We start from the raw sequence: 21,694 nt of genomic DNA on the forward strand, positions 1-21,694 counted from the left end.
AATGAGTGATTAGCCAGCTAACGCCAAAATGCAAACAATGATTCAAACAGGAGAGGGTAGTTACGATTTAAGCGTACATACACAAAGGTTTATTAGGCGATATGCACAACGTTTGGGTAAAAAAATGGGCGTCCACAGCGTAAGTGCAATGAAGCGTTGAAAAGAAAATGAATGGTGAAAATACACTTAGCTGGTTGACCAAAGAAATCATGCTGAACTTTTCGTACGATGAATGAGGTCGCTAATGCGATTAGCATTTAAGAAATGTAACGACACACGGTATTACCAGCTCTGGAGCGCGTCTCACATGAAACATTCACGCACCCAGGCTCCTCTCGCGCTTACCACTGCACACGCTGCGGCTTCTGACAGCGACGCCACGATGTCCGCGCCACGCGCGTTTTGAATAAATATTTAGAAAAACTTACGTGAATATCAATGCAGAGGAATGAATTCCGCCCATTACCAGACCTATTTCAGAGGATCTTTATCATCATTGAACTAACACATGCCAAATGGTACATACCAAGTTTCTCAAGTTAGCACTGGAGTGGTTCATAGATGAGCAGCACACACCCAGTGCCACAGTCTAAGTGAGCCAAGTTAGCATGAAGGATGTTCACTGAAGAGTGGCACAAAGCCCTGTAACATATCTTGTGACACAAGTTAGGCCTGCGGTTCGTTTTGAACCCTGTTTCTTGACCACATCAGCTCGATGCTGTACGCAGACTATCGACAACTCAGTGACTAAGGTTGGCGGCTGAAGTTGGTGACCCAAGCAGACCGACTGACCGATTCACTGGGAGACAAAGACAGACAGACAGACAGACAGACAGACACCGGAAAGTGCGTGAAGTATCTTGAGAATGCTATTCGCAGTATTACCGGCCTACTTCCTCAGTGACCGAGCACCAGGTTTGAATGCGCCCTGTGTGTGTGTGTGTAGTGTAGACCATACTTGAGCGTTTTTTTATGATAGCTCAGTCGATGACGCTGTGGTATTGACACGTGTACTTGTTTATCTTTATCCCGTGACCGCTTTTCACCGACTAACAAATTTTAAATGTTATGGCTAGGCGCAGGCGCACCTGCATGGATCAGAAGTTTTGTGAATGTAATTGATGGTTCAATTCGTTGTCTTTTGCCACCGAACCTTGTGTAACCTGATCGCAAGTGCTACAGGAATTGCGTAGTAGTTTCTGGAAGGCACGCGGGCACCAGCGAATACGCTGAAACTTTAGACAAGTCATCTATAAAAGCCGGCGCGTTTGACCCGCCGACCTTATTTTGGACGATACCCCACTTTGCTCGCCACTATCGTTGTGCTTGAGTGTTACTTGTTTTGCCGGGTACGAGTTCGGCCAATAAGGAGTTAAAATGGTGACTCGCAGTTTTGAGGCTGCGATGATTTTCACCATCATTATGACGTTACATCTGGTGAAGGTGCTTGTGCGCTCATATACCGGAGCAAAACCAAAATCAAAACCCGAACCGTGTGGACATAGTCCACATCACCATGAACCAACGATCTAGCCACAGGCTATAACAATTGCCACCGGAGCACGGACTTTTGCCTGAACCGACCATGAAGACCGTAGGTATGTCAATTACCACGATGCCGGACGCACCATCCCCTACAGCCATCATGCTGAAGCAGATCAGGGAGCCACCTTCCTTCCGTGGGGCTTCGTCGGATGACCCAAAAACCTGGCTCGGCATATTGGAAAGGATCTCAGCCTTCACCAACTGGACCTCTGTGGATAAGCTGCGCCATCTCTACTTCGCCTTCTAAGATGCCATGATGACTTGTTCAAGAACCGGATGTCGACCCTTACAACGGGAGACCTATTCCTTAGTAACTTCTTTACAAGCTTCACGAGCGTCGTCCGAAAAGAAAGTGCAGACATTCTTCTGGAAGCCCGACTGCAGCTACCTAACGAGAGTGCTGCCATCTTCGAGGAAGAAATTACCCGTTTTATCCGCCACACCAACCCGCAAATGCCCGAGGAAATGAAAGTTCATCTATTCAAGTGTGGTGTGAAGCGAGAACTTTCTCCGGAATGATACAAAACCCACTGAAAACTGTCGCAGAGTTTCTTGGCGAGGCCACCAACATCGAGAAAACACTCGAAATGAGAACATGCGAGTCAACTGCTGCATGTTCACAACGAACTACGCCGAATTTCAATCACTGAGCTCCGATGACCTGCGTTAGACCGTCAGAGCGGTTGTGTGGTAGGAGCTTGAGGGGATACTCCCACGAACTACAGCCTCAGCTTGCGTTGATCGCTGACATCGTGGGACAAGAAACACAGCAGTCATTGGGAAATCAAGAAGTACCACCGGAGTCGCCCAAGCGCCATCCTGAAGTGATGGCGTCTGCCGCCATCGCTCGCCGTCAATATACCCTACCGCACCCGCTCCAGTGCCTCATAACGTCCTAGTTACGTCGTGTGTAACCGCCGCCAGCTCGCCCTCCCATCGCCATGTGCAACTACCCATTAACTACTCGATTATTAAAATGCTGTTCTGTATGAAATCACCTCTCCTGAAATCCTGCCCACATCAGATTAAGCCCAGATTTAATAATCAGGTAAGCCGTCGTTTGGCTGCAGTGTTCCCCGTCTCGGTTTTGACTGCGGTTTCAGAAACCCTCCTTCGAAAATTCAAGCGTCGATCGAGAAATACAACGGCTGAGGATCAACGGAAGGCACCTAAGCCTGAGGGGATCCCTTATATCCATAAACTTTCCCGCAATATTAAGAAGGTGGCAAGAAGGCACAGCGTGCCAATTAGCTTCTCTGCCCCAAATAAGCTGGGATAGTTGCGTCCACGCATCTGCAACGCCAGAAAACGTGGATGCGAGAAGAACCACACCCGCCGTCTGATAGGTGTTCCACTGGAGTGGTGTATTGCATTCCATGGTCATGTGGGATATTTTACATTGGCGGAACAGGTCGCTGCGTCAATGACTGTATAGGGGAACACGCTCAGAAACTGAAGAAACTAGATGATAAATACGCACATTTAGTTGCGCACGTTAACAAGCGTACGGATTGTGTGGCCCGGTTAGAAGAGACAATTCTAAGAAAGCAGTTACAAGACCGCGCGCATCAGTTTAGGGGCCTACCACGTTAGAAAATTAGGTAGCAAGCGCTTTAGCACTCCTTCCCTTGCTCTCTTTGATGCTGAGTTTGCTCTTCGGGATGTGACTGTCGGGGGGTTCTGATAGCAAAAAAAAAAAAGAGAATAATTGCGTTTTCTGTCAACGGGTGATTGAGCCACGCTCCGTCAGTCCCTTTGTTTGCGGATGGTATGCGGTGGAAAGCATGCGCACGGCAGAACAGGAGCAACATAGGTATTCAACTACTCGGGAAAAGAATATGCTGCCACGAATAATGAGGAACTGTCGATGTATGTCGTGATGGAGGATGGCGTCATGAAAAAGGAAATCTGTCACCTCAGCAGCACTGCTTGTGTGCAAAGTTCACGTGATCGCGTACCGGGTCGCGTAATCAGTCACGACAACTACCAACTTACTGCCAGATTTCGACGTCGGAAAAGGGCCGAGAAGATTATTACCGACGCCAAAGAATGGTTGTGCGGACTTATTTATGGGATCAAGGCGTTCAGAGGGCAGCACAGCAGGTTTTTAGCGGCGTTGACAGGCTGCCACGTAGCAGTGCACACAGCGGCACTGGCCTGGCGAGTAGAAATGGTGCCGTACGCGTTCGTAATAACGCGAAACGCGGAGGTGGCCCGTAGTAGGCGAGTCATGCAACTACTCAAGAACTGATGTCCGGAGATTGTGTGGTACAACGAGTTAAAATTCTGGTCCTTCAGGGCGTAAGCTGTGACGGCAGAGAACGTAGTCGCGGAGCACGAAAGTGCGCAGCGTGGGCTCCGAACGTCTGCAATGGAGACTATCGGTAACAATACGTCAGCATTCATCATGCCGTTGTTCAGTATGGATGTCGTGCAGATCTGAAATGGCAAGATGAAAGCATCGGTGTTTGTCACTTCATATTCAGGGTGGTTGACAGGATGACCGGAGAGACAGTAGGCGTCCTTGCGCAAATGGCCTGACTTGTATAAAACAGCAAATGAATATTATTGTAGCAGTAGCACCGGTCAACCCAATCCTCCCGTGCAATCTTTACGTGAGGAGCGCCAGCACAAAGTGTGGTGATTGGTAACAACAGAAAATATGCGGCCCTTCAAGTAGGGGTGGTTTCTGACAACTGCATAAACTAACGCCGAGTAGTCGTGCTCGGTAACTGAAAAATTCCTCTCGGTGGGTGAGAGGTGACGACTGGCATACGCAATTACGCGCTCTGCATTACGCTGCCATTGAAAAAGCACAGCCCCAATTCCATGGCAACTGCCAACCGCATGAAGTTAGTGGCAGCAGATGGATTATATTGAGCCAGAAATGGTGGAGCCATGAGCAAGCGTACGAGGGCGGAGAAGTCTTTGGTTTGAGCAAGGCCCCGTGTGAAAGCAACGTCTTTCCTAAATATGCCGGTGAGTAGTCGAGTGGTTATGCGAAATTCTGGATAAATCGACGGAAATGCGACCTAAGAAGCCCAATAAAGCTTCTTAGGTCTGCGGCATAAGGTAGAGCTGGAAAGTTCGGGACAGCGCAAATCTTGTCAGGGTCGGGTTGAGCACCAGCGGCACTAACGAGATCGCCAAGAACGGTAATTCGACGACGTCCATAGTGGCACTTGGATGAGTTCAATTGCAAGCCGGCGCGTCGCAAAACAGCAAGAATATCAGATAGACACGTTAGATGACTCGTGAAAGTTGGGGGAGAGACTGTGATATTGTCCAGATAATACAGACATGTGGACCATCTATAGCCGCGAAGTAAGGAGTCCATTATTCTTCCGAAGGTTGCCGAGGCATCTCCAATGCCGAACTGCATAACTTTGAATTTGTAGAGGCTGTCAGGTGTTACAAAGGCAATTTTCATATGGTCGAGGTCATCTACCGAGATTTGCTAATAGCCTGTTCCGAGATCTATCAACGAAAATACATGGCTCCGTACAGACAGTCCAAGGCGTCTTTAATGCGCGGCAAGGGGTATACATCGTTGCATATGATTTTGTTGAGGTTTTGTAATCTGCACAAAAGCGTCAGCTGCCGCCCTTCTTCTTGACATGGGCAACAGGGGACGCCGACGGACTGCAAGATGGCTCGATAACGCCTTTCGTCAATATCTTATCGCCTTCACGTTGCATCCCTTGCCGTTCAGTACGTGAAACATGGTACGGCCGACGGCGTGTGGGATTGGCGCCTCCGGTGTAAATACGACGGGTGACCACCGATGTCTGGGCTAAATGGCGGTCGTCAAGGTCGAAAATGCCGCGCTAACTTCCAAGAGATGGCGGAGGTCAGCACCTTGTGCTGGAAGAAGATCAGGTGCAATCATCTTGCTAAGTTCATGTATGAGAGTCGATGAATTTGAGGTTCCTGTAGAGGGCGACCGAATTTAGGCTTCAAGAGCTTATATCTTACAATAGTTCACACGCGAGATGTTGCCCAACGACATGCCTCCGAGTAGAATTAGAGTTGAGCACTTAATATTAAGGAAAAGGAGCGAAGTCCAATTGCCTGTAACAATGAGCACGGTAGTGGGAACGGCCAAATTTCTTTCAAGCAGTATGTCATCGGTAGAACATAGTACACAGACGCTGTCAGAAACAGATGGGAACGACAATAGAGTGACGCACGTGTTGGCTTGAGGCGACAGGTGGATGTCTTCGGGAGAGCATGACCGGGGTTGTATTGCTGGTCGTCTATACCAGCCATGGGCAATTCAAACTGAATGACACCAGATGCGTAATAAAAAAAAAGGCAGAATGGGAGGATAAAAAGTCGAAGCCAAGTGTAAAGTCATAAGGGTATTGTTCCAAATTGGCAAATAAAACAGTCATTAGGAGCTCCACGATGCCAATGCGAGCGGTACCCATACCAAGCGAGGTAGGTATTCGTTCGTCAGCCACGCAGAGGGTGCGAGATGCAGCGGGTGTGATGACTTCGTTCCAGGCGTCGGCGATATTGGGCACTCATCACAGATACGTGCGTCCCAGTGTCAGTAAGTACTGGGACACTGACACCATCGACTAAAACGGCCATCGAGTTCTGTTTGGTCGACAAAGTGACCAGAGGGTTTGGCGGTCGGGTCGTCAATGAAGCCTCACCTCCGGGAGCTTCATCGCTTAGTTTTCCAGAGACGGACTTCGGGGCTACATCGGGTACAGTGGGCGACGAGCCTGCGGCGAAAGGGACGATGATTGACGAGCTTGTGGCGAACGGGACTGGTGACGTCGAAATGACGGCGAGGGACTGTTCCAAAGAACATGAGCGTCATTATCTGGCTGTTGTGGGGCCAATGGAGATTGGTTACGATGCTCATTCTGTTCGGGGCGATAATAACTCGTTAATGGCGCTCGTAATAGGGAGGAGACAGTATGGTTGTTAAATGGAGAAAAACGTGACCGATACACTGGCAGGCAGAACCGACAGGCTGATCGTCCTCGGTTTGCCATTCAGCGGGATTTTGGTAGCGTGCAGGATACTGCGGACCTGTAGATCGACCTGGAGCATGAGACAGCTGCGAAGCGGCAACGGCACATACACGATGACCTCAAAGATTTGCGAGCTCGTGGACTATTGGCTGTAAAAATTGTGCTGTAGGCAAGTTATGTATAGACATGCATTTGCAATATTTTGCAAATTCATGTCATTTGCCACCTATACAATTCAAATCGTCTTCTGACTTGCGCCAATCTAGGTTTCGCGGTAGCAATATCTGCCCAGCGGTCAACATAGGCGCCTTTGGCCTCTTTCAAGCCCTTGAGTTCAGCGAGAGCAGGGCAAATGTAAACATGTCCACAATAGAGAATAGTAAGGGGCAATTAGAATATTGGTGGAAGAAAAGTAGAGAAGCGAAAAACAACGCAGGCGTGCAAAACCAAGTTCACAATAGGTGTTCGAAAAGTTTCAGAAGAGGCGATTCCTCGTGGCTTTTCTTTTTCTTTTTTTTAATAGAGGTGGGACATTAGGCAATATTGTCACGTGGTGGTGACGTAGAAGAACACAGTAGCAATACTGTGAACGAGAAAACTAACTTTTATTGGGCGAACTTGTGCCCACAAAACAGGCTACACTTATAGCACAACGAAAGCGGCGAACACAGTCGGCGATCGTCGGAAATCTGATTAGCGGGTCAAGCGCGTCGGCTTTTATAGATCAGTCGTCGAATGTTCCAGATTAACTGATGGGACCCGCGTGTCTTCCACAAAGTTCTACACCATTCGTGTCACGCGATGAAATCTGATAACACAAGGTTCGGCGACAACAGACACGCGGATAGAAGCGTCGATAACTTTCCAGAAACTTCGGATACATGCAAGCGCGTCCCGCGCTGTGCGATAAGATTTGTTAGGCGGCGAAACGTGGTCGCCCGATAAATATAAGTACACGTGTCAATATCATAACAACAAGAGTTTGGTGGCGCTACCCACCACCCCATTCCGAAGGGCGCGCTCATAGCATCCATCCATCCTTCCGCAGCAGCAGTCGCACCAGCCATGCCGGGAAAGCTAAAAAAGACCCAGGAAGTTCGCCATTGCTCACAGCGTTTGCCGCAAGCACCGCCCGGTAAAGATTACTGTTGCATAAGCTGCAGTTGCCGGGAAGCGGCAACTGTGATCCCAGTCTCTTATGGTCCGTGCGTCACGCCCGCAGCTTTTCAGAAGCTGCGTAGCGTGCGCTGCGGGCACAATGGGCTTTGCGGGACGTTCTCGCGTGTTCACGCGTGTCGACGACAGTGCATTTTTTTATATCAATCTTGCCGAAGATAACTCCGGCTTGTGGTTTGACTTCGTGGTGGCTTATATTGGCTACACAGTTTCAGAAGGTGGCATATGGCGGCACTGAGTAGCACACAACCGGCTCCTACACGTGCAAATCAGCAATCCCCTTCTTAACTTTTCTGTCCGGTCAGCTATTGCCGTATCGTGTGCGCGTACTTCGCTGCGCACGCACAACCTCGCGCGCTGCGTCCGTGGGTAGATCCGGACGCCCAACTGGAATTGCCTAATATCTCTTGCGCAGCGGGCAATACCTTAACATTAACGGAGTTTTGTTCATTCGAGTGCTTTTCCGTGGCACTGGCACAAGTCCGGTCGGTTTTTATGTGCGAAGATGTTTCAGTTTTGTGTGTGGTGGCTGTTTCTTCTTTCTCCGACGAAGATGGAGAAGTAGTGTGCTGCTCAGCCACAGAGAACGCACATCTCTGTAGAGATGCTGCGTCGGGTTGCGGTATACCGTTCAAGTCTGCTAGAGCGGACGCTATAGCGTCCGCTATAACAGACTTGGACGGTTGGTTATCAGTTTTTGCGCCGCTTCTGAGTGCGCTGCTCGAAAGTTGGAAGCTTTTCATGCGCGTTCATCTTCCAAAAGAAATTAAGCCGGTCCTCGCTGCTCGATAATGCTCTTGCGATTGGGAAAATTGTGAGAAAGGCTTCCCATTTACTCCCGACTTCCTACTCGGACGTAGTAACAAACGGTAAAGTGTACTGCTCGTAATCCAGGTGTTCTTGCTTGACACGCTGGAGCGGCAGTTTAGGCGGTTATGCTGGGTTCTCGCGAAGAGACTCATTTGGTAGGCCGACGATGTATAATGGCGCGCCTGGCAATCGTCCGCGCAGCATGATGGCTGGTTAAACTCCTGTCGTGGCACGAGGAGTGTAGCGCTAGACGCCCAAATAGCATGTTACCTCAGTGCGAAGGTCACACCACTCATACGCTACCATCTGCACGTAGGATTTCAGGACTCAGTTGAACCATTTCACGATGCTGTTGACCTGTGCATGGTACACAGAAGAGAAACAATGGCATGTACCGCGCTCCCAAAGGAACACTTGGAATGCCGCCGAGGCAAGCTGTGCTGCATGGTCCGCTGACCACACTGGGGTAGCCCTCACGAGAAAACACTTTCGTCAGGACGTTATTGATCGTTGCAAATAGAAACTTGTCTTGAAAAAATGACCTCTGGCCACTTGTTGTAATAATCAGAAAGCGTTACCGCATAACGACAGTCGAAGCTTGCTACAAAGGTCCAATAAGCTTGATAGCAATCTTTTCTCAAGGTGGTTCAGGTGAAGCTGCCGGCGGCAGAGGTGCTGCCATTGGGCGCGTGGCCTTCTGGCAGGACTGGCAAATATTAGAGGTTCTGGCAAGTTGTTCAACATATTCGTCCATCCAAGGCCACCAGTACAACTCTCGAGATCGTCCTTTTGTTCGACTGATTCGCGGATGGTATTAATGAGCCGCGTCCATCAAACGAAGAGTAAGGGTACTTAGAACCACTATTCTGTCATCCCAATAAAGCACACGATGTGTAGGGATGCCTGAAACGACTATTCTGTGACCCCGACAGAATTAGCCGTGTATGACAGATATTTCAGTGCGCAAATAAAAGTATTCCATAAGCTCTGCTTGCAGGGATTCCTTATTAGATCAGGATAACGAAGTAAGCTCCTTGACCTGTACAATAGTACTGTAATTGGCACTGGCTGCTTGTAGTTCTCGCATCGTCACCATAGGAGAAAGAATGCAAACGAACTCATAAGCAGGAGCAATGTTGTTCACTTCCTGCAAAGGTAGTCGAGAGAGTGCAGCGGGCATGACGTTATCACTTCTCTTGCGGTAAAGAATGGTGTGCTTGTAGCAAAGTAGGCGCGCTGACCAACGTTAGGTGCGTAAAGGCCGATGTGTGGTTCCTCTCCTTGTCAAGGTGACAAGAGCGCTGTAGAGAGTTCGTAAGACAAAGCGACGAGCGCAAAGATACGCGCACCGCTGATAGCAGGCCCATATAAACGCTAAGTCTTCGCATTTCCATTCTTGCGGGCTCAAGGTGCGGGAGGCAAAGGCTGTAGGGATCCCTTGTCATCTTGTTGCAGAACAGCGTCAAGTCCATACCCAAAGACATCAGTCGTGACAGCGACAGATATGGTCCGTTCAAAGAAACATTGCCCGTTGTAAGTTGGCAGTAGTGCTTTTAGACAGGCAAAGCTGTCCTCAAGAGCTGATGTCCAACCAAATGGGTTGTTGCTTAGAAGCATTTTGCGCGCAAAGGTTGCACAACATCCGAAAAATGGGGAACGAACTTGGAATAAAATCGCGCAAGTCTAAGGAGGGAGCGATGTTCGTTTATGTTTGAAGGCACAGGAACTTGCCTATTTGCTTCTGTAAATGAAGCCACTGGAAAAAGTTTTTTTGCTTTTTACAGCATGTCTCAGAAACATGAGTTCTTTAACGTTAGACACACAGTTTGAGAAAGGCGTTGAAGACCAACGCGAAGGTTCGCAAAGTGATCTTCATGGGAACGGCCATAGAGAATAATGTCATCGATGCAGAAGAGAACAACTGTAGATCCTTATAGTGGCTGCATGATCTTCTGAAATGCTGATGTAGCTGTGGCAAAGCCAAAGCAAAGCCTCTTTATTTAAGGTTTATTCATCTATTATGTCAATTTTAGAAAGACTTGTATACAGAATTAGCGCTACGCAGAGCCCCAAAGTTAGAAATTGTGAGGGGGACTCCCATGCATGAACTAAATGAAAAAAACGGGATACAGATGAAGCATTGGTTACAGTGACTTTACAGACAATTTGTTAAAAATCAGGAACAGTGCGAAAAAACCAGGAAATATATACCTGTTTTGGAAGACGAAAGTTCGGAAGAAAAATTCTGTAGGGAACAAGCAATGAAAATTTACAATACAATAAAAATAGGAGTAATATAACATGTAGTATAATAGCAAAGTCAATTATTATTACAATCACAAAAGTTAGTTTTAAGATGAAGAGTGTTGCTGCATCAAATATTTGTTATCTTGGTTCTTGAATAACTGCTCTATGGGGGATGATTTAATGGTATGTGGAATAGAATTGCGCAGTTTTATTTCCGCAAATGTTGTGAACTTACCATATTTTGTGCGCACTTTAGGTGAAAGACGATTATGGAGTTCAGAGAACCTAGTAGGGTTAGTATTTACAAAAGTTTCAATAAGAAAGCCATATGTATGCGCAATTTTGCGAAATAACTTATAGATCACAATTGTTAACTTGAACTTAAAAAGCTGATGAAGAGGATGAATGTTTAAACTGAAATAAAATGGCTTTGGATTGGATAGGAAATGGCTGAAAGTCATGAGACGAAGCGCCTGATTCTGCAGGCGTTAAAGTTGGCAGAGGCGAGTGAGATATGTGTTACCCCAGGCTGATACGCAGTAAGATAAATGACTGTGAATGTGTGCATGATAAAGGAATGGAATATGTGCAGATGAATATATGAGCCGGTTTAGATTATGGCGCGTATTTGCGTCTTTGGCAATCCCGGCGTGTTCGTACATAATGCTGTACTGAATTCAATAGTTTTGGCCAGTAATACTTAGCATGAATTTGGGCAAACGTTCTGTTCACTCCGAGGTGTCCTGCTGATGGGTCATCATGACAGGCTTCCTAGATTTCAGATCGCAAAGCTGAAGGAACGACGAGTAGAAATTTCTCTGTGCTGTGCTAAAAATTTTCTTTTGTACAGGACGCCATTTCTCATCACATGCGATGACAATCCCGGCAGAAAACTCGCGGAACACGGACGGGGTGTCCCTCGTGGTGCCTGATGAGTAGGAGCAACTCGGCGTCAGCCTGTTGGTGTTCGGCCATCTCAGATGTGGTCGCGGCTCCAAGAAACGGAAAGTCGTGTCCATCTTTCAGAGGAGCAGATTCGACTGGCGCAGGCGATGAAGAATCAGCGTCAATGTGCTTGTGACCAGACTTGTACACGACCGTTATATCGTACTTCTGCAGCCTCAGACTCCATCTAGCAAGTCTTCCAGAAGGATTTTTCAGCTTTGCAAGCCAGCACAATGAGTGATGGTCGCTGATTGCTCGGAACGGTCTACCGTATAAGTATGGTCGGAATTTTCCTATGGCCCATCTTACTGCGAGGCATTCTTTCTTCTGGGGCTGAATAGTTGGTTTCAGCCCTCGAAAGGGTGCGGCTAGCGTATGCAATCACTCACCGTTTGCCATTGAACGAGGATGGCACCGAGTCCTAAATTACTGGCGTCTGTGTGGATGTCTGTATCCGCTTCCTCATAAATGTGCGCAAGGACCGGGTGGTTTTGAAGTCGCCGTCGTAGCTCATTGAATGCATCTTCTTGTTCACTTTGCCAGACGAAAGGCATATCTTCTTTCGGTAATCGTATTACCGGCTCGGCAATCTGAAAAATGTTTGACGAAACGCCTGTAATGGGCACAAAGTCCTAGGAATCGCCTAACGGTGTTTTTATCAGTTGGTCTAGGTAACTTTTCTACTGATGCGGTCTTCTCAGGGCCAGGACGGATGCCTTCAGAGCTAATCACATGGCCGAGGAAAAGGAGCTCATGGAAGCCGTGGTGACATTTTTGTGGCTTTATCGTCGGCCCTGCTGAACTTATAGCTTTGAGCACAGTTCTTAGTCGTTCCACATGCTGAGCAAAGGTGGTAGAAAAATCACGACATCGTCAAGGTAAACCAGACAGGACTGCCACTTTAACCCGGAGAGCACAGTGTCCATCCTCCACTGAAAGGTGGCAGGTGCGGAACAGAGGCCGAACTGAAGTACCTTGAATTCATATAGTGCATCTAGTGTGACGAATGCTGTCTTCTCACGATCTCGTTCGTCCACTTATATTTGCCAGCATCCGCTTTTGAGGTCGAGAGAGGAAAGAATTTCGCATCCCGTAGTCTATCGAGGGCGTCATCGATCCTGGGATGTGGATAGAGATCCCGCTTTGTGACGACATTTTGCTTCCAATAATCAACGCAGAAACGCAAGGCCTGATGCTTTTTCTTTACCTGCACCACAGGCGAAGCCCACGGTCTGCTCGATGGTTAAATTACGTCGTCTCTAAGCATTTATTCGACTTGTTTGCTGATGATCTCTCTCTCCTTCGTTGACACTCGGTAGGGATGCTGGCAAATAGGCCCCACAGCTTCGTCGACAATCTTACGGTGTTTGGCGCTGGATGTTCTCGGGACTTTCGATGTCGTTGAGAAACACGAGGCGAATTCTCGTACAAGGTTCTCTATTTGCTGCTTCTGGCTCGCCGATAGTGCTGCTTCAATGTTGACGGATGCGAGTATGGAGTCTACGTTGTCAGAATCCAGTAGTGCAACATCGGAAGGGCTCAGATACGTAATCTGTTCATAATATTTAAGACGGGCAATGACGGTTCCCTTCGTAACATGCTGGACTTCATTTCCAAAATTAGTCAGGAAGACATTCGAACACCCGTCACGCAGCCGAACCAGACCTCTTGCCATACAGGTCCCTTTTTCGAGCAAGAGCCCAGTGTTACTGCCTGCTATTCCTTCATAGTCGCTGAATACGGTGCTTCTTACGGCGACAGCTATGCTGGATCTTGGGGGTATCGTGACGTCGTCGTCTATAATCTGAAGAGCATCAAATTGTTCTTCACACTCGAACGTCACGATGGTGTGCTTCGCTGAGAACGACACACAGGATTCCTGCAAGTTGATAACTGTACCGTTCGCCTGTAAAAAGTCCATTCCAATAATTAAATCCCTTGAACATTCTGACAGGACAATGAAACTGGCGACGTATGTAATGCCGCGTATTCCGATTCTAGACGTGCACCTGCCCACCAGGTTGATAAGGTGCCCTCCGGCGGTTCGAATTTGCGATCCTCTCCAAGGAGTGAGCACTTTTTCGTCTTCTGGCAAGTACTTTACTCATAACGGAATAGTCTGCGCCTGTGTCTACTAAAGCAGTAATTTCGCAGCCGTGTATAAACACATATAATCGAAAGCAACGTCACCCTTTTCGCAACTACTCTCGCGTCCGTCATTATATTTCAGAATCAGCGCTGGAGGCTCTGTTCTTGCGTCGACAGTGGCCTCACCTCCACAGGTCGCCGGTATTAGTTTCCCGATGTGGGCTTTGGGGGCGTCGCCTTGGGGAACTTGAGGATGGGCGCGGGCTCGGTGATTGATACCTCAGCGGCGCTGTTGACCAAGGTGGATGTTGCAGTGAAGCCTGCGGGCTTTGGCGCGTTGACAAATACTCCTGGATCTCAAAAGGCCGTTCACCGTTTCTTGGGCAAGGAGCGTTTACGGGAAACCCCAGAAGTACCGCACTGCGGTATTCGCACATCCTGTAGAGATGACCAGCTTCGCCGCAGTGGTAGCACAGTGGGATTCTATTAGGAGTGCGCCATACGTCAGCCTTCCAGAATCTCGTCTCCGGCAGAGACGACAAGAACCGAGGTTCGGGTACATGCGTAGTTGCCGAGACGAAAGTACGTCCTGGTGATCCTCTGATTACCTCGGCGTACGATTGCGTCGGCCGTACCGGTGACGACGCTTGTTGCTGTGCTTGCGGGTGCTGTTCGCGGGCTGCTTGTCTCACTTCATCGCGAACCACTTCTGCTAACCAAGAGACCGTTGTGGGGCCGTTGCTCAGCTGTTGCCTCTGGAGCTCTTCTCGAACCACAGATCTTACGGATTCTCGTAAGACCTCGACGCTGTTCCCGAACATTGCCGACATCGCATCCGTAGAGGCGACGTTCATATCGCAGTTGTAGAGTCTCGCTCGCTGTTGAAGAGTCCTTTCCATAATTGTCGCCTCGGAGCGGAATTCGGCGACGGTGCGTGGAGGGCTGCGAACCAAACCGACGACAAAAAGCTCCTGCTTCACACCGCGCATCAGGTGCTGAAGCTTCTTGTCCTCGCTCATGCTCGGATCGGCCCGGCGGAATAAGCGGGAGATATCTTCGAAATACATTGCCACGCTTTCATTGTTTCGTTGGATTCTTGCTTGCAAAGCGGCTTCAGCTTTTTCCCGGTGGTCTGTGCTCGGATACGTGGCCAACAGCTCCCGCCGGAAGTGCTTCTACGATCGGATGACAGCTTCATGGTTTTGATACCATGTTCGCGCACAGCCTTGCAACGCGAAGTAAACGTTGCGGAGCTTCCCGTTTTCGTCACATCCATTTTAGTCAGCGACGCGCTCGAAGCCTTCCAACAAGTCCTGAGCGTCCTCGAAGGTGTCGCCGTGAAAAGGCTTGGGCGTCCGCGGCTGATCAACAACGATGCGGGTTGAGGCTGTCTGGGATGTCATTTCAGGACTCCCTGCTGCTACTATTATAGTCTGCTCCGGCAAAAGAGAAAGCACAGGCGGCTCATCACGTAGGCGACGGCTCGTGCACTGGTGGAAAGGCGTGAACTCGTTGGGTATGGAATTGCGTGGTTCCGGGCTGCTTTGTCCAACTCGAATTGGTCTGAAAATCATTACCCCGCACCTCCACCAAAATTGTAACGAACAGTTAAGGGAGTCCAGACACAACTATTTATTGTGGGCTAACTTGTGCCCTGGGGGTAGATAAAAAGCACTGCCGTGTTCTGAACAGGAGATCAAGAATGCCTTCTTCTTCTCTCTCGAGCGTCCCTTCACCTCTTCTTCTTCTTGTAGGCGCTGACAACGGCCATCTACGATGTGAGTGCGTGCAGCGAGAACACGTGCCATTACTTCGTCGTCGTTTCCTCCGATACGCCGTTGTCCTCTTGAGGGGGCGCACGAACCTACGGGCGTTGTTTAAATATGTTTCTGCCTTGTATCCATATACTATACAGTCAGTAGTGGTCAGAACATTAGGTAGGTCGTTAATAAACAGTAGAAACAGCAGTGGGCCAAGGATCGAGCCCTGAGGAACGCCTTGATATATATTCTTAGCAGATGAGAGTTTGCCGTCAATCTGAACAACTTGAGCACGATCGGTTAGGTAGCTAGAAATAAACTGAAGTGGCGGGCCAGGTAGCCATAGCCATTATTCAATATCTTGTTCTGAAAGTAATCTCGTTTGGCACATTTAAGTGTGGCTGCAAGTGTCTTAGAGTATTTTTTGAAATGAGATCTAAGCTCACAGATAAGTGGCTCACAAATTACCCTTTTGTGAAGTCGATTTTTCTTTAATATACATCAAAGTAGTGCCCTCGTGACCCAAGGTTTTCGGGGGGAATTGAAAAACGAGTTATGATAGATGTAGTAGTGCATTAATTAATGCAGCGTGTAACTTCAGCCAAGAACAACTGATAAGCCTCTTCAGCGCAAGGTTCACAGAGTACAGCAGTCCAGTCATTTGACTGTATCACAAAGATATATTTTTGAGAGTCAAAATGTAGTTTCTCTTTCATTTCAGTCGATTTATAATTTTCTGTTCCTAAAGTAAAAAATATAGGTTAGTGGTCGGTTATGCTGTGCTCGATGACTCCTGCTGTATAATCTGTAGTACAATTGGTTAATATCTGATCAATTAACGTATTATATCCTGCCATGTCACATCTAATTGGAGAAGTAATTAAAAATCAAGGCCATAGCTAAGAAAACACCCGAGATAACCAGAACATGATGGGATATTAGGGTCGATAATGTTTATGTTGATGTCTCCGCAGCCAATGACATTTTGTTTTCGTTCGCAACAGTGTGCAACAACTTTTCAAACTGTAGACAACACTCAGAGTATGACGGTGATGGTGAAGGATAAATGCACGCTACCGCTGTGTTCCGCCCATCAATTGAATAAAGACTCTGATCAAATTCAAACCATATAGACTCGTAGAGCAAATCAGAAAAGGCAAGGTCATTGCGGCGTTTGTATGGCAATGACGATTTAATAAATATGGCACATCCGCCGCCATGCGGCGTAGCACGATTCCGGTACTTTGCAAAACTCAGAGTATTTGCGCTACTCTGGTAGCGCATATAAATTTCTATCGTCCAGTGACAACCATGTTTCATATAGGCAGGTAAAAGAGAAGTTTTGATTACTCACAGAAAGAAATGCTATGAAGCTGTCACAGTTTTTTTCGTAGACTACGAATATTCAAATGTACCAGCGATAACTCAGGGTTTCATCACTGAAACATTTTTTTAACATCCTGACAACAAAACATTCTTGCGCAGGATTAAGATACGCCGCCACAAACACTAGTAAGCTAGGTGAACACAACATGATCACCCGCACTAGAGACACGGTAGACACGGCTGTCATCTGTCTTTCGCGCCTTGATTACACAGTGGTCTGTCCAAAGGTGTTTCCAGCCTCCTGCTTTTTTCAGTTCAAGAGCTTGTGCAAACAACCGCTTTCTTTCTTGCGGGAGATGTTCGTTTACATATTGTCATGTGGTCGTGACGTCAAAGAACACAGTAGCAATACTGTGAAAGGCAAAAGTAGATTTTATTTGGCGAACCTGTGCCCACAAAACAGGCTACACTTATAGCACGATGAGAGCGGCGAACACAGTCGGTGATCGTCGAAAATCTGATCAGCGCGTCAAGCGCGTCCGCTTTTATACATCAGTCGTCGAATGTTCCAGAGCAATCGCTGGGACTTGTGTGCCTTCTACAAAGTTCTACATTATTCGCGTCGCGCACACATGCGATCAGATTACGCAAGTTGCGGTGAAAGACAGTGGACGGAACCATCGATAACATTCCAGAAACTTCTTTTACATGCAGGCGCGTCGGGCGCTGCGCGATAACATTTGTTAGGGGGCCAAACGTGGTCACCCGATAAAGATAAGTACACGTGTCAATATAAGGGCATCTGATCCTTTTGTGGAAACCCAAGGTTCGCAGTGGTCAAGCGAGCCTGGGGTGCCTTTTTCACGAACTCAGTTTTTTCTTCTCGGAAGCAAAAGCGTGCAATAATATTTGTTTCTTTTTTGGCTGGTACACGATGTGCAATATGGACATCCTCAGAAGCGATTTTGCATCCTATAGCATTACCCATAGACTGAACAACCGCTAGAGAGCTTTCGCCTTTGGTTTTAGGAACACCTTTTATTTCTACGTTATTTAGCCGGGAGTACTGTTCCAGACCAGAAACCCTGCGTGCCAAGTGTCAATTTTCATCTTTCAGAGCACTGTTTTGAGCAGCAACATCGGCATTCTGCTTCTTAACCCTCTCCAAAAGTTCATTGAACATGCTAAGGCTGTCATACATCCCGGAAACCTCAGCGCGTAAAGCGTCTATTTCTTTTGCCAACTCGGCACTGGTCGGCATTGTGTAAACAGCACGCAATGTGGCAGCAGCGGCAGTGGTATACACAGAGAAAAACATGGTTGGACAGCAAAGTAAAAAAAAAGACCAACCTATTGTAAAAGTAGATTAGCGACTTGCTCGCGACCGCAACCGCTGCTGCCAAAATTGAGACAGCGCCAACGATGCTTGTATATATGTTGGAACTCGGCTGGTAGAGGGCAGACGCAGCAGACCAGTCACTGTCGTGACGAGGTAGTCAGCTTGGTACTGCACGTGCAGAGGTGGTAGCGCTTCCCTGCTTCAGCTCGTCGATTGTTCCGCATGTGGTAAAAGTAGATTTGTGACTTGCTCGCGACCGCAACCGCTGCTGCCAAAAGTGAACCGAAAGAGCCCATCATTCTTAATGAACTTAGTCTAATCGCGACTTTCAAGGCTTAATTCTATTTTGTGGTAGGCAGATGCTAAATCCAACATGGAAATTGCTGGGAACCAGCGTGATCATGTAGTTCCTCCTCTGTGTGAGAAAGTGGAAAGCTCTAGAGAGTTATTCACTTGTGGGGCTATCTCAGATAGACGCGAATTCGTATTGATAAATTCTTCTTTCGAACCATAACTTTTGAAGAAACGCACTCGGGGGTGTCAACACGCTGAATAATATATTGTGCTTCAAGTTTCTTCAATTTAGCTCACACGTGCTAAAGTAAACGACAAAAGTTGGATCTTGCTAGGAACGAGCTGAACAGACTTACGATATTTAACTTTCTGCGTGAATGCTGTGGCAAACCCGATTTCTTGGCGAACAGATGCTCGAACTCTGAACGTAGCTCATGTGGTAGCCGATGCGTGCTAGGTGTCACTGTGGTGCACTGAAGCGATGAAACTTCAATATTCATATGTGGAGCCACAACGACATCTAGGGCCAGCACAGTGGTGCCTTCACACGTGCTTTACACAACACAGAATAATTCATGGGAAAATCATACAGCCACCCGATCGTAGCAATTGCTACAAAGGAAACTCATACGGTTTCCTCGAAAGATAAGCCTCACAGTTGAAGATAAATTCGTCCTGGTCCGGGACTTGAACTCGGGACCACCGCCTTTCCGGGGCAGCCGCTCTACCATCTGAGCTAACTAGGCGGCTAGCACGTAGGGCGAAGTCGAAGTTGTCTGCTACTCGAAGCAAAGGCAAGAGTTTCACGTAATAGTCCTGCGGAAACCTTTGTAGCAATTGCTACGAACGGGTGGATGTCTGGTTTTCCCATTATTAATTACTTCTCTCCACCTTCCGGGTTTCCGCAGTGGAACTATTACCTCAATGCAGAAGAATGCAAGCAATTTGGGCTTGGCAAGTAGCTGACGAAACAAAGCATCCTTTAACTCCTATTTTTGATTCAGAATGGTCGAATAGCTGCAACGAGGTGCACTTCAGAGGGAATATGCTCGCGAAGAGCTCTTCGCACGGCCTTTCTGCCAGGATTATAGCAGATTATCCCGTATCAATAAGGAACGAGATAGCCTGACCTTCCACAAATACGGACACGTAAATGACGTGTACCCGTCTTTGACAAGGTAAATTGTATTTCCGCTACTTTGTGAACTAGACTGCTCGTCGTCGTCAACATGTGTAACTTTGCCGCTAATTACAGACAACTTGCAGATAAAAGCGAGGTGCCCAATCTTGGTACAGCGACGACATTGGTGGTTACGTGCCTGACATGCAGGGCTATTGGCAAAATTATCAGTGGTTCCGCCACGACAGCATGCACAAAACTCTTGGGGCCTTGTGCCAGTATGGGAAACCTGTACGCCCCATGAGATTCACTCGGCGCCGAAGTTATGTCTGTGCTCATTGTGGCAGACATAGTTCTATTTTGCACTGAGATAACTAAGCATGTGAATCTCGAGTCAAAATGAAGAAATTCTGCGATGCTCCACTTTTGTTTTGGGAATTATTGTTAAAGTAATAATTGCGCAAGACACCTGAATGAGTGCTTTCAACGTGTCAAATGTTCGTCAGGAATCAGACATCTTGTGGAACAAGTTGACTGACTGCTAGACATGGCTATTCTCAATCATTATTCGCATTGCTGAAGCCCTTTAAAGAGTTGCGCTGGTCTTCTGATACCCGTGGCAGGGAGTTGAACAGACACGAAATGCCGTAGCTCCTCAACATATACAGACAATGTCCCACAGGTAGAAATACCGGAAGCAGCATAAATGCTAAACTCCTGTTTTCAGGACGTACATTTGGTTATTGCCCAAATGTTGTCAGCATGCTAAGGCAAACAAGATCCGCTCACTAATTGCCGACATGGTCATTCAGAAGTAATGTACTATGCAAGCTGCTTTTTTCATGTCACCATGAATATATTGCTACTGCTTTATAAGACGCTGGCGCTGACTACTCGATTATCAGCGGACAACTGGCAACCAGTTTAAAGAAAGATCTTACGCTTTCGACAGGGACGCACGTACAGAAAGGTGGCGGACATGTCGTCCAACCACATTGTGTGTGTGCACTTCTCGGGTGCAAATTCAATAGTCTACGTTTCCTACCAGTTCCGTCGTTCTCCGACAAAGCTCCTGTGAATTGATACTTGGAATAGATTTTCTTCGAGAGTATGGCGCAATCATCGACCTCCGCCGACGCTGTATTCCTTTCTCTACAAAGAAAGCGATGACACGAGATGCCTATCGTCAGATAGCCGCTCTACGAATTTCCGACGACAGCGTCACAATACGACCTCGTGCTAGTACAAAGACTCCAGTGATGTTCTAGTGCACATGAAAAGGCGAAGCACTCGCAGACTGCAACACCTCTCTTCTATTTACCCCCGGAGTTAGCGTAGCTCGAGGAATCATTGATATTAGGGATGGCCAAGCTGACGTTTTGAACCCTAACGTCAGAAATGAACACTGAAACCTCTCCCATAGCACTGCCAACACTGATGCTGAAGCCTTGTAGGACGTCGTTTCACTTGTGGAGCAGCGCAAGCGATGAAGAATGTTTTCCAAATATAGACATCAACAACGAGCTGCCGGATGATAATAAAGAGGCACTGCGAGGACTGTTGTGGGCACTCATGGACTGCTTCGCTCGATTTTCTAAAGTCAGTGAGACATCAATCACGCAGCACAGGAATATTACTTACAACGATGCACGACCTTTTCACCAGCAGCCTATCGTGCTTCACAGAAAGAACGCGAAGCAATGTAACAACAAGTCAAGGAGACGATTGACGATGGCGCCATCCAAACTCCACAGTCCGTGGTCGTCCCGGCTTGTCCTTCTAAAGAAGAAGGACCGCACTCTACGCTTCTGTGTCGATTACAGAAAACTCAACAGCGACACAAGGAAAGACGTCTATCCGTAGCCGCGCATAGATGATTCTCTCGACCGCCTGCGAGCCAAGAATTTTTCCTCCCTTGACTTGAAAAGTGGGTACTGGCCGACTGAGGTAGACGAGCGTGATCGTGACAAAATTAAGCCTTTGACACTCAGGATTGGCCTTTACGAGTTACTTGTACTTCCGTTTGGGTTATGCTTTGGTCTGTCAATTTTCCAAA

General features: G+C 47.7%; 1 protein-coding gene across 1 annotated transcript in view; it reads left to right on the forward strand.

The window, feature by feature from the left end:
• LOC126538381 (transient receptor potential cation channel subfamily M member-like 2) overlaps window positions 1-21,694 on the forward strand; it is a 385,593-nt gene that overhangs the window by 149,331 nt on the left and 214,568 nt on the right. The window lies entirely within an intron of this gene.

The sequence above is a fragment of the Dermacentor andersoni genome, chromosome 4 (genome assembly GCF_023375885.2).
Source record: "Dermacentor andersoni chromosome 4, qqDerAnde1_hic_scaffold, whole genome shotgun sequence".
NCBI classification, from domain to species: Eukaryota; Metazoa; Arthropoda; class Arachnida; order Ixodida; family Ixodidae; genus Dermacentor; species Dermacentor andersoni.